The sequence below is a fragment of the Anopheles coustani genome, chromosome 3 (genome assembly GCF_943734705.1).
Source record: "Anopheles coustani chromosome 3, idAnoCousDA_361_x.2, whole genome shotgun sequence".
Classification (NCBI taxonomy): Eukaryota; Metazoa; Arthropoda; class Insecta; order Diptera; family Culicidae; genus Anopheles; species Anopheles coustani.
Window position 1 is genome coordinate 16,589,752 of NC_071288.1, and position 18,937 is coordinate 16,608,688.

The 18,937-nt window shown below is 45.7% G+C and overlaps 1 protein-coding gene across 1 annotated transcript in view; it reads left to right on the plus strand.

The window, feature by feature from the left end:
* The first annotated feature begins 512 nt into the window (after nucleotides 1-512).
* Nucleotides 513-18,937, plus strand: part of LOC131260299 (uncharacterized) — an 88,607-nt gene continuing 70,182 nt past the window's right edge. Inside the window, exons 1-2 of the mRNA XM_058261995.1 lie at nucleotides 513-640; nucleotides 3,564-4,120. The gene's annotated coding sequence lies outside the window, so the exon portion shown is untranslated. The remainder of the gene's footprint in view (nucleotides 641-3,563; nucleotides 4,121-18,937) is intronic.

An 18,937-nucleotide genomic window follows, 5' to 3' on the forward strand; every position in this document is an offset into this window, starting at 1 on the left:
GAAATTTGAATGATTTTTATTATTTATTTTGTATAAAAGCCTCAATTTCGGGCTTGATTTTAATTTTATTGAACGATAAAATCAAACGACCGACTTCATCTGTCAAATCCCATCCATTTTCGCCTGTCAAAACCTGACGCGGTAGAGCCCTGACAGCAGCCTTAAGGCTCTGCCGTACGAAAGCATTCTTTCTCGGCCATGCTGACGTTTAGCGTATTCGTACACGATTTCGTTGACTAGATCGATGGATAAGCCCGAAATATTGATCAGGAATGTTGATTTTCAATTACCAACAACACGTTTGATTTTCAATTACCATCGTATGGATAGAATCCTCCATTTCTTCATATGGTTGACAACCATGTTTGAATAAGTGGGAAAGATTGCTGTCATGTGGCAAAGCCTTTAGGCTACCTTAAGGTACGCTTCTATATACGGAGTGGATGTGTTGGTGAAGCCCATGCCAAAGTGTTCGTGGCCCAGTTGATTCAGTTGAAGGAATCGCTGTTCGGACGTCGTTTCGCTGTCATGATCGTCGTCGCGGTTTCCGTTTTTTCACGTATTATTTTCCGTCCCAACATTTAATGGACTGTTCCGTCGACTGCAAGGGTCGCTAGCCATTCGCGGGCGGAATTTGAAGGTGAGAAAAGCGCCGAAAAGCGCCGCAAAAACGCTGCCCGATACCGCGCTGGGCCAACGCAGTGTGAAACGCAACGCAGCGCAACGTAACAAATGCGAAATTCACGATTCCGCCTGGTCCGCAGTGCTGCTGGCGTGCTTTCACAGTGGTTTCTTTGAGGTGGCGCAGTGCTGAGGTGGAAAAAGGGGGAAAGGTGTTTCGCAAGAGTGCTTGAAAGGTATGGAAAACGGGCGATCCAAGCAAGCTCAGGAGCAACGGTGATGAAACCTTCCGATGGTGGCATAGGAACCTTCGGTGTACCCGTGGTTCAGCAAAAGTCCGGCGGTGTGTCGAATGTGCGAAGAGACCGTTTTCTTTGTGTGCGTGCAATGCGGAAGGCAGATCCGGAGGAGACCGTCAGCAGTGCGTAGCGGAATCCGGGCGGTAAATCCAAGATCCGTGCAGGCACCCGGAAGCTTTCGTCCACTTCCTTCGAGTCCAGCATACCGGCAGTACCGCAGTGGTGCCCGTCGCGCACGCATCTCCTCGCTATATCGGCGGGGACGTCGAAGACACGCATACACTGGCGCTCGGAACGCCATCGACGGCTTGTGCTGAACAGCGGGCTGGCGCGGGGTGCCGAAACGTAACGACGTGTACGGATGGTTGGCCAGAAAAGGGAAAGGCTGGGAGCTGGGAACCGTTCGCGGTAGCAGGAGTGAATGGCACAATTTTACCGCACGCGCTTGCCTGTCAAAGGAAGGACACGGGGGAGGTGAAGCGAAACGAACAAGGAACAACGTTATTCGTGGGTAGCGGAGATGATGGTGGTGGTGGTGGTAGTGGTAGTAGATCGTGAGGTAGTGCTGTTGGTTGAAGGGGCAAGAGGGAAAGAGTGGTGGCGGATGGTGTTTTGCATCTGGCCAGCTTCTTAGACGGTGCCGCAGCTGCTACCGCCTTGGAATATCGAAATCGTCTTGAGTGACTGCCCATTAATCCACTTCGGGTCGTGTGTTTTGAGAAGCAAAGCCGCATTCGCAAGATGGAGGACGTACAAACGTCAAAGCTGTCGTAGTCGCGGATCGAGTCGAGGTTAACATTCCGAGTGTTACGCTGTGCGGCACACTTGAATGGAATTTTGGGTTAGAAAAGGAAACTTTTTTAGAAAATTCATTCAATTTGTATGAAAAAAAAAATGCGAAAAAGAATACGACAGCGGTAAATGTCAAACGTCATCCCGCGAGGACGAAGGAAAATCCTTCGCCTTGCAGTAGTGTGGGTTATGCGACCTGTCATTTAAATGACAGATCCGAACGAAGCTGTCGGCATCTGTGATCCTTGTTTTTTCTTCTTTCATTAGGCCGCCCTCGGGAATACAATAACAACACAGTCAGTCAAACCATTATGATTACCTGGCGAGGATTTTTTGTGAAGTAGAAAGTAAAAAACCGGGTAAAATATTAACCTTTTTTTCCTTTGTTCTTCTTTTAGGTATCTCCCGGAAGGATTCGGTAGTGAAATATTAGTGCTTCCTTCGCGTGCAGTGAACGGTACAAAGGGCGCAACATTGCACAGGCTTGGGCAAATTGAAGTGAAATCTTTCGGAATATTCTCAGCCCCTCCGGCGGATGGGGTTGAATCGATGGCGTGGTACTTCATGCTGTACGATTTCGTGTAGCAGAACCAGTTGTAAGCTACGGGCGCACACAATGGATGCTATAAAGGTTTAGCTCCTTCCGGCTGCGCGTCGTCGAAACGTCGTCCGATCGAGTAGAAGCGGCGGCGTTCGTGTGCGTGTGTACATCTGTTAGCGATCGTAAGTTGTAAAAATTGTTCATACACCATTGTTCCTCCAGCAGTGTCGCGCGGTTCTAGTGCATGCGAGAAGAAATATACTACGCCGCATCCCGCGAGTGGCGAGTGCGTGTGCGTGTTTCCTGGGCGCGTGTGTACAATTTTCACAAACCAACCCCCCGCGATCCGTTGGTGTGGTATTTGTTTACATCGTCAGCAGATCGCGCCCCGTTCGGACGCCGAGGATCCATCGCGTCCCTCAACCGATATCCTTGCCGAGCGAGGGTCGGGGGTAATCGCTGCGAAAGATTAGCCATTAGTGCTGGTATTAGTAGCAGCAGCGCCGCATTTCGGTCGCCTCCAGCAGCAGCGAGCAGCGAGGAGGTAGTGTGACGCATATTTTGCCGCGGCCAACATGGTGATGATGATGATGATGGTGATGGCGGCGATGATAGCGATGGTGCCGTGCAGTAGTAGCAGCAGCGATATTCACAACGCCACCATCGACAGCGGCAACGATCACAGCAGGCCGTCGGTGTCGTGATAGTGGTGGAATTGATTTCTAGTGGCACGCGAAGGGCGGGCGGTCCGAGGAGACGGTGGAGGAAGCGAGAAAAGGGGGAGTCTCCCATTGCCCACGCCAAGTTTGAAGCGCCATCGTCTCGAAAGGGGGAAGGTCACCGCCTCTGTAGTGTTTTTCTTTTGCCTACCGCATTAATACTAAGGAGCGCAAGGAAGAAGTTTGCGGTGGAAAAAGGGCCAAGGAAAATTGTCCCGCAGTGTGCGCCGCAAGTGTCACGCGCGCTCGAACGTGTGTGTGTGTGCAGTGTATGTGCCCTTGGCGCACATACGCATCTACTTCGAGCCCGTGTGTGTTCATGTACGTGTGTGTTTGTGGTTGGGGCCATTAGAAAGTAGTAGGCCTGTGTTTGTTGTACGCCGTGGGTTTAACCTCTTTGTGCAGCGAAAAGAAGCAAACGAAGACGGTTTGTTCTTTTTTCTGTCAACAAGCAAGTTTGCCTCACGAAAGCACACGTGCATTTGTGTGTGCGCGACGAAATGATGGTGGTTGCATATAATGTGATTGATAAGAATGTTGTGTGGTGGTCCGCATAGTCATCATCATCATTATCATCGTCTTTATCATCAGCAGCAGAAGCAGAATCATCGTCGCCAGTCGTCATCGCGTGTGTGTGTGTGTGCGCGTTCGTGTGTATGGAAGTAGTGCAAAGTTTTGCTATAATCCCAAATATTCCAACCAACCAACCAACCAACGGCTTATTGTTTCCTCGGTTGTGCAAATTAAGCCAGTGTGTTCCGTTGTACCACTCGGTGGCTGTGTGTTTGTGTGAAGAACACAAGGCAAGATTAGTGCGTAAATTTCAACACACCACCGTGTTCTGTTGCTCTTGTGCGTGTGTGTGCGCGTGTGTGTGGTTCGTGTAAGTTAACACGGATTCGTCGAAGGAGGAGGAGAAGAAACCGGTGGCGGTGTTCTCACACAACCAACGCAGCTTCGGCCAGCAGCTACAACATCAACCGGAAGTACGAACTCCCCCCGCCACACTCGCAGCGCCTTCCGGGGGACGGGATATCAACGTTCGACGCATCGATTCGCACCACTCCCCTCACCCCGACACCACCACCTGGTGCGACCCGTTCCCGGCCCTAAAACGGCCGCAACGACATTATTAGGAAAACATCAAAGTAAGCATTGCCGGAAGAGGAGAACGAGCAGCAGGGGTGGGGTGCGCACACGTCGTCGCGAAAGGTCGGCCACTAGGGAGGCAAAGAGGGCGACCGTAATCGGTTATGACATGAATCCGTTATTTTGATCCGGTGACTCTGGCCGCTCGGAGGGGTTCGGAAGATTGGTTGGCTGCTTGTTTGTTTGTTTATTTATTTGTTTGGTTGGTTTTTTTTTGCCCTCTTTGTAGCTTCTTGCAGCCCGGTCGCGCGTAATCAGCGAGCCTGCCTACAAACCACGGAGTTGTTCCAGCCCAAGGTTGGCTTACAGCGGCTGCCATCTTGCTTGAATGAGTTGGGCACCTTCTCCAATCTCTTGGCCGGAAGCAAAAGAGCTAGTCTCCAATCTCTTAGCGTTGTCGGGGATCGTTTTCCTAAGCCGTTGCCTTGGTTTCGTACAACAAAGTTCGGCGCCAACTTTTCACTTCCCAATCACGGGAAATATCCTTGAGGGAAAGCTTAAGCTTCTGTTCTATGGGAACATACTTCTTCGGAATTCAGTTTGTTCTAGTATGAGAATACCTAAAACATCTGCTCTTATATTGTTTCAATGTAAAGCCATGTGTGAATTATTTTCTTAATTTTATTTATTGCTTTTAGTATTAGATTTACAACGCTGCAACAGCTTGTGGTTGAATTAAAACATCTGCATTCAATAAACATACGAATCATACCGACTTTTCAGAGGAAGAACAAAGGAAAACCTTAGAATTGATAGAAGAAATCAATAGAAACGTCTGTTGTTTTGTATTTCCCTGTAATAATGATCCTCTTTTCGGCCAAAGATGGATGGCTCGGATAAGGGAAGCGATTGTCTGGCGGGAAGGCACGTGTAGCTCTCACTATCGCGTTGCGTCTGGGTTTTACACCGCACGTCCATCAGCCTTTCCCACCTCTTCTCATCAATCGCCCTTCCGTAACCCTTTTCAGATTGTAATCGAAAGCGGTACTGTTTTAATCTATCGATGATAGGGAACGGGTGGCTGGCGTTTGTACAATTCGTGCGAAAACACTAGACGCCTTCCTTCATTGCCGAACCAGGGCAAGCTTGGAGAATGCAATGGTACAACCCCTGAACCGACTGCTCTCGATGTCATGTTTTAAAGAAATATTTAAACTTTCATGGACATGACGGTTGTGGATTTTAAGATGCATTGAAACATTATTCCACGGATCGTATGTCCATCGTATGTAAATGCGGGTTGTTCTCGCTACCGGAAGATTCATTCCACACGCCAACGGTTAAATTTGTATCTCATATTCCAAACCCCAACCCAAAACCCCAGGGTCCGACGAGCGGGGACGGCTGTGTTTCCGTGCTGTATGTGGTAAAAGTTTTGTATAATGAACCGCAACGTTTTCCTTGTCCCTTATGCTACGAGAATTTCTATCCAAAATGGTGTGGGCTGTTGAGCGGCCAACAATCAACGTCATCAGAACTCCAGCAGCAACACAAGCGCAGATCCTTATCCCCCCAACCCCCCTGCCCGCGCTTCCTTCTCTCATACATCTTGCAAATCCACTACAGCTAACTACAAAGGGAGCATGTCCTCGCGGTTCCAATTTACACACGGTTCCGCAAAGGATGTGTGTGTGTCAGTGGTGGATAAATTTAAACAACGGTCTACCGATCGAAAAGTTGTGAGTTTCCTTTTTCTGCTGCTGCTGCTATTGGTATTATTGAAAAGCATGCTTTATTCCCTATCTCGTAATGCGTGGTGGGATGCCAGGAACGGATTAGAAGTTAACACACGAGTTTTTGGGTGAGGATATTGAAACTAATGATTGCTGTAGCTATTCTATGGTAGAATGTTCAGTTTTACATGATGTAAGAGTAATTTTAATTTCTTTAAAACTCATACCAGTACTTTTTACGAACGACACGTAATATTCCTCGAACTGAGAGGCTAAAGCTTGTTATACTGAAATCCCCATCAACTTCCAGCAATGATATGAATGTTGGAACTCTATTCTAGTCAGAATACTTGGGATATCACCGCGATCCATTTTATCCCAGGATCAACAATTCGAGTAGGCATTTGCTCCCGGTTGGATTTTATCCCTGATTTTATTATTTTCAATCGATGGATACCTCTGCCTAATCTTTCGCAATGATGTCCGCAACGACACCGGTTGTTCACCCTGCTCAAGAGTTCGTATGCTGCATTCGCACGCCAATAGGAGCGGCTCCATAAAATCTTTGACTGCTTCGGAAGGCTACGGGCCACCCGTTTCCGCGTCGGCGAAACCGTACCATTCTCAACCGGGCAGCAATTGAACCATAAGAAATTGCTTTCGAGCGCTTCTACGAATACTGTTTTTTTTTTCCCCAAAGCGTTCTCCGGGCGAAAAGGGTAGAAACCCACCAGCGAAGGAAAGCATCAACTTCTTCCATTCGGCCGTTTAGAGATGAATATGTATGCATGTACGGCGTTCGATATATGGCCACGGTTCACGGATATGCTGGACGGTTTTCCCGGTCGAGCTTTACATGACGTCTGTAGCTGATTTATGGGGTACGTCTGGTAAGTTCAGCCGATATCCGCGGACGCCGTTGGCTTGCTCGTTGTGTAGTGATGAAGTTTGATGGTGTTGGTGGGATTATCCCTAGGCTACGACTCGGTACTTCTGTACAGTTGCAATTGTAAAAGTTATGGAACCACCCTACAGCACCTCCCCATTGGGATTCCTCAGGATGTAGCGAGAACTTGGATGAATTATTCAAATTGGCACCAGCTTCCTTCTCTCTGATCGCATGACTTGCTTGCGGTGGTTCCTCTATTGTTCTCTGTTGACGGATTGGATATTATACTCCTTTCTAGCAATCGTCAAGCTTGAAGACACGCGATAGATACTCCAAAGCTAATCCGTTTCTACGGATTCCTACTAGAGACAGAAGGTTGCATTCTTAAAATTCGTACTTAATCGTACTTAATACCCAGTGAATCGATGTTACCGCAAAAAGTTGGATCTCGCTTCGCTTAGTCTTGGTCTTTAAATATACACTTTTCAACGTGCGAAGCTTAAACTTATCTTCGTAGATCTTCCTTTGCACCAACCAACGGGTGATTTTTCTTACATCGGATGCTGCGGCAAACTTCCGAAACCACAAGCATCAAATTAGACACCCGGCAGCACACGTAGACCACCACTAAGCGCCGATTATTCATCTTCATCATTCACGGCTCTCCGGCCACCGGCATCTTTCCCTTGCCCCTTGTCCTGTTTCTCCCGTGAGATGCTTCAATGTATCGATCGGAAATCGATCGTCGTTCTTAAACGGATCTGCGGTTGGAAGGCTTTATATTTCGCCTCCTCTTCCTCTTCGCGATGAGTGCCAGTGAAAGCGATCGCGTATGTTTCCATTCGGCTATGTGTTGGTGTGAGACATAAACATTCTGCATCATCCTGCTCTAAAGAAAACCGTAACATATTTTGAAATAACTTTCTGACTAGTTATAGGTTACAATTTTTAATCTTTTAGAGACAATTTTTGCTACAATAAACGTCAATATGGAAATATTCATATTTTCGAAGTAAATAATGTCACACTAGTCTTTGAAATTTAAAGTTTTCTATGAGTTAATCTTCTCCACTTTTAGAGCATCGTGAATGGTACGAGCGGGATAAAAATGTAAAAAAAAATCCCAACCAAGCGACCCTGACTAGGTGGAGATCATGTTTCGCTTCGCTTCTGTAAATGACCTGCGGAGGAAGATATCTTTCCCCTTTCTCTCACCATCCCGCGACTTCATCGAGTAAAAAAAAGGGGTGGCGATTGATTCGCCCGTGAGTTAGGTTTGTGTTTTCTGGCGTTTCGATGCCCGCCAGTTCCTGGACACAAGGAATCACGCCGAAGACGATAATAATGATGAGAGAAGATCGTGAAGAGAAGCGGGAAGATGCACCGCGGGGGGAGATAGGTTTTGATTCGGGACCGGAGTAAGCGTAATGATGGGATGAGTTGGCGGCTTCCCGGGATCATCAGATCGCCCCACGAAAGGGATGGTGTTGGTGGGAGTGGCGTGCTGATCAAAGGGCGCTAGCCAGAAAATGGGGTTGGATGAACCCGATCATGGATCAGCTTTGCTATGATGGCCGTTTTTTTTCTTCTTCCTTCCTCTGATGTTTCTGGTACCGCCGGTTTCTGGACTAAACGAATTTGTTTGATCGTTTATTTGGAGCCGTGGGACTACGTGTATTTGTGACGTCTGGTTTTTTTTACCGGTTGTGAGATGAAGGTTTGTTACATAGAAAATAAAGATTTGGTGAAAGAAAATCAAATGTGAGTTCAAAACAAACATATAACAAACGTCAAAGACAACACTCAAAAATAAAATCATGCTGAAGATATAGAAACAATTGTACCACCAGTATGAAACTTCTTTATCCTCTTCCTCCCATATGGACACCAAACTATGTAAAACATGTTTTCCCCCTCTCCTGCCATTCGCATGTATTTCTCACCACATGCCATACCGGTTCGAAGTAATAAAATCGATAATCATAACCGGCATTTCACAACCGGAGCGAAATGTGTCACCCGTTGCGGTGACAATCAACCGACAAACACATACCTTCGTGTTCCACGACACACGAGGTTTCCCAGCGCGTCGAGCCACTTTAGAGCATGTACACTCTTCCGAAAAGTTTATGGCAGTTCCGTAGCCGCAATTAAAGTCTGTTTGTACACCGACCGAACACGGCAGTTCAAGTGTCTTGAGGCGGGCGTGTGTTCTGGTGCGACGCGCGGAACGTCGAGTAAATATTTTAACAGTCTCCACCTTCCGGCTTTTGCCCTCACGCCACCAGACCCGCCCTTCCCCGGAACTTCTTCTCTTCGATGGGTGAAAATTTATTTTCGTAGGCGTTATTGTATGGAAATATGCTATCGATCATTTGCGAGGATGATGGTACACACCGTCGTGCTGTGGTCTTTATTCCAAATGGGCCAAAAAGATTGCGCTGTTTGTGCACGTTGAGAAACTTTCGACGCGAAAGATGCGCAAGTATATTGAGGATAACACAATATTTATCAACATCACTTCGGAGGGAAGGAACGAAAGAATGATAAAATTCTGTTGATGTTTTATCCTGTTGCTATTTTTTTAGAGTTTATTTTCCTCACAAAATTTATAGTTTTTGAACGGCTTTGCTTCCATTTTATTGCGATTGATTCTAACCATTTTATTATCCTTGATCTCGAGTTTATTCCAGCGATTGCAACGCTTGGGTTCGTATTGCTCATATATGAGCTAGTCATTGGGGGGAAAAAAACCCGTAAACCAGCGCTTCCTAACATGTTGTTAAGGACTTGGTAAAAAATTAATTGTTTTGTCATCGTTGGTAGTACTGCAAATAAAAAAGTTATCTACTACATATTTTAGCTTTTTTTATGTATGGAGTTTTGTGGACACTACAAATTCGGCCAATACAAAACCGTCGCTTCTGATACTTTTCACACATTAAGTTTAAGTATTGCAGATGTTGTTGAAGGTTTGTTTGATCACTATTTTTTATAAAATCATCTAAATTTTACAATTTAAACTCAGTTTTACTAACGTAAACAAAACAAGAATGTAAACAAATGTCAAGGTGTATCCAACATAGTTACCCTAAGGTTTATACATTACGGGGAAATTGATGAAATATCACACATTTTAAATATTTCGTTGTTGAAACTATCAAATTTAAACATATCTTTCAAGTAATATTTAAAATCATAATTATTTTCTCAATCCCTTCGTCATCGAGCAACGCCGGGGCGTCAAGCTAGTCAAATATATTTCACACATTTCAACGTCGGTCGTCCGCGACAGCCGAGCGGTAGCGCCGGTTAGAAAATCGGCCCATGAGCCGACCACCTCGACGGCGTGGGTTCGAATCCCAACCGAGACCGGACCCTCCCCTGTACGAGAGGACTGACTATCCACGTACAACAGGGAAACAAGTCTCGTAAGCCCTTAACGGGCAGGCATGACCAAGAGGTCGTTACGCCAAGAAGAAGAAGAAGAAGAAGAAGAACGTCGGTCGTACCTTAATAATTAAAAATATTTCAATCATTCTTTTGAAATGAAGAGCGAGAGAAATTAAATACGTACACTCTCATATTCTTATTCGCCAATGGAGAGTTGAAATTTACAGTTTCTACAACAAGGTTTTGATGCGAACAATAAGTTTGAGAAGCTCTGGCGAACACGATCGATCCGAATGATCGTTAAAACCGGCTCACTCCGCTAATGGCCGCCGATCGAGGGATCCGGATCAGGAAAGCGTGATTGTGCGGTGGGGCGAAGAACGTAGCAAACCACCTCCGGCAATCGTTAAAATCATCGATGCCCCATCGTCTACCGATGGCTAAACTGTTGCCGCTGCTCTCACGCTTTATGCTTTTGCTTTCTTTTCCACCTTTTGTACACCCTTTTTTCCGGCCCAGCTCTCGACACACCTTCCTTTGAACCGGGGAGAGGCGTTTGTGTTTACACTGACATTCGTGTACATTGAATCGTTTTCGGCGAAATACCGATACCTCTCGAAAGTTTTTGGACAATTTTCAAATGGTTATTTAAGAATTTTCTAAACTAGCTCTCTTTACGATCTGCGGAGAATTTTCCTCATCTTCTCGCACGAACCAATGCAGTATGAATTTCCAAGTGTATGTTTTAGCCGGCCGGCTTCTCCGATCGGAATTCATCCTCTCTCCTTCACTCTTCTCCGTCGATGTGCTTCTCCGGTTCATCTCGCGAACGCGCACGCTCGTCGTAACATTCCTGTCAGGTCCCACACACCCGCCATCGACCCCTCAACATGTCGAAGGGGTTATTTCGATTTTGCAAAAGTGATCCAATAAATTTGCCAATGTGTGAGCCGCGCCCTCTCCACGGAAACCACCAACGACGCCTACCTCCTCCACTCGTGGATGCCCGTGAAAATGAGTGATTTCTACCCACCTTCAACGCAGCTGGGGTGTGGTTAAACGGAGAGCTAACCACAACAACGGTAGTCCGCGAAGGAATCGCATCCGATTACTATCATCCCCCCCATTACCCAAACCCTCACACTCCCCCTAGCCTCCGTGCTTTAATGTTTGAACGGGATTCGGGTAACTTAAAGCTCGCACACGCTTATCGGCTGATGGGGGTGAGAGAGGGTCAAACTGAAATCCTGACCATTCCCTCAGGGATGGTGATTGCTATTCCCCCTCCGGCACTGAATGTCAGGGGAAGGGTCAGTGCCTTTGGTAACCGGTCGTTTCGCCAAACGGCTTCCGAATGAGGGGGTGGGCGGGGAAAACGCATCGGAAAACGTGAGCGATCGTTCGTCATACCTAAACGCTTCTGCGTGCTGACGGTTCTTGGACGCGCACAGTGGGAAAAGGGGTTTCAAGCTAGTGGAGAAATACTAAATTTTGACGCAATTTTAGATCATGGCATTTACGAAAATTAATGACTTATTATATTCAAGGTTTTTTTTCTAAATTATTAGTTCTCGTTCAAGTTGTTAAAGTAGACTTATAGTGGTAAAATATTTAGTTATTACTGTAGGAGTATAAATCGTGAATCAAAATAAATTGGTTTTATAATCGTTTTGCTTTCATTCTATTGTTTCCCTAAGCAAAGTCCTCCAAAAATAAAATAGACCAGTAACAGGTATCAAACGGACCAATTGCTGGTCCTCAAAATAAATATAGAAGTGGAACATATGATACAGAAAATCGAGTTCTATTCGTGGGTGAATGAGTATATTTAATCTTTTTTTGATTATGTTTACAGTTCCATTAATAATATAAAACCATATCTGTGCACAAAACAAAAAGCGACTGTACGTAATGCCAGCGTATTTGGATAGTTTAATTGCCTATGCTCTTATTTAATACAAATTAAAGTATGTCCGAAGCGAAGCACCACGGCTAAAAGGATAAAATATACATTCATTTCAATATGTTTGAATATATTTATTTAATATTCAACAAAAAACTAAACTTCTCACGCTTAATTAGTTTAAATCAAAGTCTAATTGCCTTCACAAAGAAATAGTTTGTCCTCGAATCATAAGCCCATTGTCCGCTCATTTGTAGACCGCCTGTCCCTCTGTGGGCCCGTCCTGTGTTTCGTTGACTTTTCCGTTTCTCTCAACCAAACGCCAATGCAACCGTTTGAAGCACCATTCGCATATCGTTTGATGTTCTCCGGATCGCGGTTTCCTATGTCTTCCCCACAATAAAGCCAGTCAGGACTGCGGGCTCCCCTCCCCCCGCGTGGAGAAAAGGGCGGGTTGAGGTGAATTGTTCCCCCTGTGCGTCAGCGGTTGGGGACTTGTTTTAAATCGGTTCACTTCCCTCTCACATTCGCACTCACGCGGGTGGCCAATTTATGTTTCACACACACACACACACACACGTCGCCTGTGAGGAGATCTGTTTTTTTTATTTCTCTGTTGCTGCCCCTTACCTCCTCCACTTGGTGCCTCTGTACCGGTTTTGCTGCGTGCTTGCACTTTTACGCTATTCGGTTTTGACCACTTCACCACTCTTCCCTTCGTTCGATGGATGGCGTTTGGTGTTAAAGGTTCTAGTGTTACCAGAATTTTTGCTTCATTTTCCACTTTTTGCTAATTCGAGCATTTGTTTGGTTGTCAACATATTAATTTATTTTACCTTTGTGTTATTTTTTTTAAATGTTTATTAAATTTTTCTGATGTTACTATGTTGTATTGAATATAATTCTATTGCTTTTTTGCATCGAATTCATTTCGTGCAGATTCAATCGGTTACAAATTGATTAATCAACAATAAATTGCACGACAAATCGTTTGTGAAATGGCGTCATCAATGAGCAGTTCTGCTTGTTTGCTCTTTGCCAATCATTTTCGCATATTGGCCCTCACCTTCCATTCGCTCGAAATGCTTTTCTTCGTAATCAGAACGCAAATGAAATTCAATTTCCACCTCCCTCCCCCATCAAACGGTTATCCTCGGAAAGCCGAGTTTATTATTGATGTTTGACGGTGGCGCCGGCGTCTGTTCTTTTTCGCTCCTTTATCCGTTCGTTGTTGGCCGTTGACATAAAGTCTCTTTAAAGTTTGCCTCATTCGCAGAAGAAACGGGGCTTCGTCCGGCAAGCATTTGTTGTTATTGTTTGTCGTCGACGAGGGGCGGGGTACCAGACGAGTGGCGCCCGAAGTTGGAAAAAGGAAACCGTTGGGAAATGGCAGGAGGAAAGCGAAGGGTCATGCTGTGTGAAAGTGTAGCCATTTCCATATTACATTGTTTGATACTTTGCCACCAGAAAGGGAAGCAAGCAGTAGCAGCTACCAGTAGGTAGGGAAACGGGGAGTGTTTTCCTCTTTTTCTCACCACTTCCCCAAACCCCTTAGAGGACCATCTCTCTAGTGTTTTTCCTCTTGTTTGACGCTCAACCGGCGCACACAAACGCGCTGTGGAAAATAAGCAAACTTTTCCCGTAACTCAATTTATATGGCACAAGTGTCCGTTTCGATGTTATTCTGCGGACGCCGTTGTGGATGGGGTGAGGAACGCAAGGGGCGGAACGGCGGGTGGGTGGACAACGTGCGTCGGAGGCACGTTGAATAATGTGGAAAACTGTTGAAAAGGGCTCGGCGAATCCAGTTGATTCAGTAGCAACCACTCCAACTTGCTCTGGGAGAAAAAGCCCGCCGGTAGCTAAGCATTTGACTTTGTGGCTTCGATGTTCATCCAATTACGGTTTCCATGTTATTTCACGTGGTTAGACGGGTACGAGGGTGTCAAATGGCGGGAAAGGGTCCCGAGTTTTTCTTGGTCGGGGGGCGCACACATGCCGACTCCACTTCCACACTTGTGCGCGCGGTGGGAATGAATCTCGTCTATGCCAGCAACTTTGGTTGTCCGGGGCCTTTTGCAGGAAAATGTGTGAACCTCAGCATAAAAAAAGCGATTCCAAAGCGCATTGATGAAAAGAAAAGAAGTGTAAGAGGGGGCTAGGAAAGGTGGCGGATGCGGGATGTCGACGACATAACTCTGCAAGCAAACTTGGCGCGATAACATTTCACCGAATCGCAATGGCGCTGGGGCTACAGCACTTTTTCACCCTTCTCCGAGACAACACCCCCTGGCGGTTGGGTTTCCTTCCCTCGGGGGGTTTTCCCAAAAATGCTTCGCGATGCGCTACGTTGGCTTCGTCGGGTGCGGGTGGGAGGCAAAAGTTTAACTCATTAAAGATCAACTTTATTCGTTGTAAGTTTCTTCTCCACTATTCTACAGAGAAGTTCTTGAGTTGAGCTAGTTTGATTTGACAATAAAAAATAAGTTGAAGCCAATGAAGAAAAGAATCAATTTCAAGAGAAAAACCCGACAATGGTGGACTTGGATAGCAAAAAGCCATTGTTATGGAAGAAACTTTCTCATCAAAAACAATTATGATTTGTAAAGGTCAATTGTCTTCCTTTTTTTTGAAGTTATGACCAAATCAAATCTGCATTTACGAGAAGAAAATATTTATTTTCAATTTATTTCATAAGTTCAAATACAAATCGACCCAACAAACTTGATTTTCTTGTAACCATGAACTTTAATATGTTATTTTATTTCTCTCGAACTTAACTCGACTAATTTTAAACAAAAGTGGAAAACTATTCAATTTCGTATATGATATTTGGCGTATATGAATTTTTACCACAACTAACAGAAAACGATACCACAAACCCAAAACGACAATGAAAAGGGAAAACTAGAATAATTACTCTCAACATTCCAAGTAGGAATGTGAACCATTGCTGGGTGATGTGTTCGATTGGGAAGAAACAAAAGAGAAGGGCAAAGAAAATGGAACCTTTTTCCGGCAACACACAAATGTACTGGAGTGGTATTAAAGCCAATCGGATGAGTGTGTAATGTAATTATGATGGAGGAAGAAAAAGAACGTTTCCAGCAGGAAATTGAAGCAGGAATGGAGCACATAGCTTCCCACATAATCATCATTCTCTCCTGAAAGTGGAAACTTACAACATACATGCAACTTGGGATCGTTATTACACTCTGTCTGGGTCTGGCCAGACGAACAAGATGGAGTACAATGACTTTTCTGCTTAGATGTTAGTTTTCATCCATGATGGCGCGAATGGTGGTCTTTTTGTATTTCTTGCGGATCGATGTGTGTTACTCCTTGACGGAAGTAAAATCTGTAATGAGTTGTTGGGACATGGTATGTTACCAACTCACTTGAAGGTCTTACCTCTCACTTGCTTAAAGTTACAGGACATTTGAAAACCCTATTCGACTTTAATGTTAGTATTTTGAAACGCATTAAGATGCTTGTACATGCCGCATAACTTTCCCGATGCGTTGGTTTTGTCATTGAATTTCGCTTGCTGTTCGGTCCACTTCACCCCGAAACACTGACGCAATGCGGATAACGATCCATTTTCCGGGCGATGTCGAATGATTGCCGTGTGATCCAAATTCTAGCTGGCCTGCTTCGGTCGGTGGTGGGCTTTGTGGCGCTTCTGGTATGTGCGTTTCGATCCCTTGGGGAATGGAAGGGAGGTCCATTGGCATGTCTTTGGGTTTCCTTTCCCTCCGAGCGCTCTGCTAAACGCAACGAGAATGCTGATGTTCCAGCAGGAACTGTAAATTCCCTACCGGTTGGTATTGGACCTTAAATAACAAATGTACCTAACAATTTTGAAGATATATAAAAATTTTAATATAAAATATTAGGAATTACCTATCTGGTCTTGTTTTAAATTCGTAAGTTGGATAAATTGGATAAGTTGGAATACAATCAATATTGACAATTATTTGTTGGGAATTGAACCTAAACTTGAAGGTTCCAAAATATGTATTTGTCAAATGTAGGTAAGCGCACATAGCCACGACGTCGACAATGTTCCCTGCTGAAGCCCGTTTCCCAATCGATAAGAGTCACGCCAGACTTCCGGCTCTTCCTGCTCCACTCGAACCTCTACTAATCTGTTAGTGTTCGTCCCCTCCACTAGAGCTACCGAATCTTTTGAGCCGCTGACAAACACGGCCTGTCGAGATAAAGGGCAGACGACTCACGATGGCCGGTAACCATCGTCCCGACCCCTTCGCCGTGCGTGTGAGTGCCGAGCTCTTGCGCGGATGATTTGTCATCGGGATGGTTCCCGTCGCTGGTAGCGTATCGATAAACGGAGTTTCCCTACGTGACGGACGAGATGCCGGTCATAAACCGATTGCCGACACTCTGCCGCACCGACGTTACCCTGTGTTTGTGGGTCCTCATTCAGGGACTTTCCAGGCCCGAGAGTCCTGGACTGAAGAGCGGATTTGGTCCAGAGGCTTTGCAGGTTCCCTACGGGGACGGCAAGCGTGGGCGATTACACACTTCCTCTTCCCATCCTCGGTGTCGAGAGCTACTTCGCCACGTGTTTTAGATATCCCCAGTTCCCAGAACTCCATCTTCTGGATCCTGGTGTGTTGTGTTGTATACATTGTATGCGTGCTTTGATAATCGTTTGCTTGTTTTCATTCGGGAACATACTCTCACGAGCTCGTGTGGGAAGTCGAGAGCAGAATTCAGTCCCCTCCTTCGAACTCCTGGTGTCTACAGGGTGGATCGAAGGGTGGATGTCCAGAGGAATCCTAGGAATGGGAGGCGATATAGGACGTTATTAAATTCGGTCGTCTGAATTCCCTCCTCCCCCCATGACGTACATGTTGCTGCAGCTTCTCTCGTTGCGTTTTCCGAAGAGATTATTTCCACGAGCGTCAAACATGGTGGAAGCATACGCCATTGTTTGTCGGCAACAAAGACATTGCCTGAAGTCCTTTGGGAGGTTATACTATGGTTAGGTTGTACTGTTGTCCATCCACCGAACGAGGAATCTAACGAATCGCGTTGGCGGAACTCATATTAAAGGGGATCAATCGATTCCGAGGCATGCATTGAATGTTTGCGCAAAGTCTTCTTGGGGATGTCCTGCAGAAAGGATCATCAAAATGGCACTTTAAGTCACTGTTTAAAAAATTGTAGAAAAGGGCTTCGGAGCGGGCTAAAATACCACATTTGCCTCCGGAAGGATCAAGAAAATTATTTCGATTAGAAATAGGTTGAAGTAACGAAAGTAGCTCTCGGATGGAAAAATGGCGAAATGTTGCTCAACAATGGTCGTGTGTGGGTGTATGGCGAGTGGGTTGCACAGGGTATCGAGCCCCGATGTTCATGGTGGGTGGATAAATGTTGCCTAGCGATGCCTTCGCGCCCTTCGGCGAATGGCAACCGCGTTGGAACCGAACACAAGAAAATGAAATTGTTTTCGCCAATCGCCCTCCTTCCTTCTGCATCCCGCCGTCGTCGAAAGGATAAACCCTCCTTCCGGGATGATGATTATCCTGCGCCCTCGAAATGTGACGGCAAGATGGTTTCCTCTATCCATCGGAACAAGAGCGCAGAGAGTGAAATGCAAATCATTTATGCAAACGAACGACAGGACGCAAGAAGGGAAGGGTTCGGTGCGGCAATAAAGGGTTGGATACAGTCAACGGGGTGGGATCTTGTTTATACAAATGTCGGCAAGTAAACAACTGTGTGAAGGAAGCTGCTTTTTTTGTTCTGCTCTTTCTCACTCGATACGTTGGTTCGAAAACGCCAAAGGCACTAACAGCAATTTGTGCGACATAAGAAATCATATTTGTTTTTCCCTCTAGGAAGCGATCTTGGCTGCGTGGGATTTATGGCATGGGTGTGCCAATGGAATTGCTAGGATATTCATGTTACTCGAGCATGCAATCGGTTGTAAGTGTCAGTGTATCGCGCGTGAAGAAAGTGTTTGATAGTTACGATGTTCGTTACGCTTTTGCTACAGTCGTGTTGTTTAAACATAAAACAATTTCACTGCATAATATAGATGCAGCAAAGATACATAAATGTTTGCTACTTGATGTAAAACGGGGGCCCATGGAGCGAGACATACGGAAACTATAAAGTCTGTTCGCGCCGGAAGTGTTGTGCACAGATGTAATTTATTGCCAATATAAAACTAAACCCGTACAAGCCATCGGGAAGTCGAGCTTGTCGATGCGTCGAAGAAACGGTATTTCGCGTTTAAATTTGAACGATGCAGTTACACACTGTGTCCGATGCACCGAGATGCACTCACGCTTTTGTTGATGTTTATGAGGTGAGGACCACTCACTTCCCGTTGCCCAACCACCACCGCGCTTCATTGGATCGTGAAACGGAATTTCAACATCACATTTCCCGCATCGATGTCGATGAGAGATCGTGGCCCGGGTTGGGCGAGGGTTGTGTGGAAGGGAAGCTAATGAAAGTAAGACTGCGGAATGTCTGAGCGTGCCGCCGCGTCGCCGCCGGACGACTTTTCATAATAAGTACGTGGGAGGAATTGGATACAAGTCGTTTGCTATTTCTGTTTCAGCTTGCATCGCTTTGTTGCTCGTCTAAGTGTTTCTCGTTTTAGTTTTTTTTTTAAATGGTTGTTTTCTTCTCACGGCTTGCACTTTATTGAACGTTTCCGTTGCAGCTTGATGTTGCACTTTTATTTTCACCGCCCTTCTACTTAACCCGCCTGCACATGCCGACGTCGTGTTGCTCATCATCTTCCTCGCCGTATGTGCGTTTCATTCATATCCTTTTCGTGCAAGAGGTGTGTATTCTTCGGTTTCGTTTTTTTGGCAAACGACCGAGACGAACTGGCCAATTAAGCCGTGGACGTTTTGCGTTTGACTGTTTGCAATTTATTCCTCGCTCCGCCACCAGTCTAGGTTTAATTTTAGAA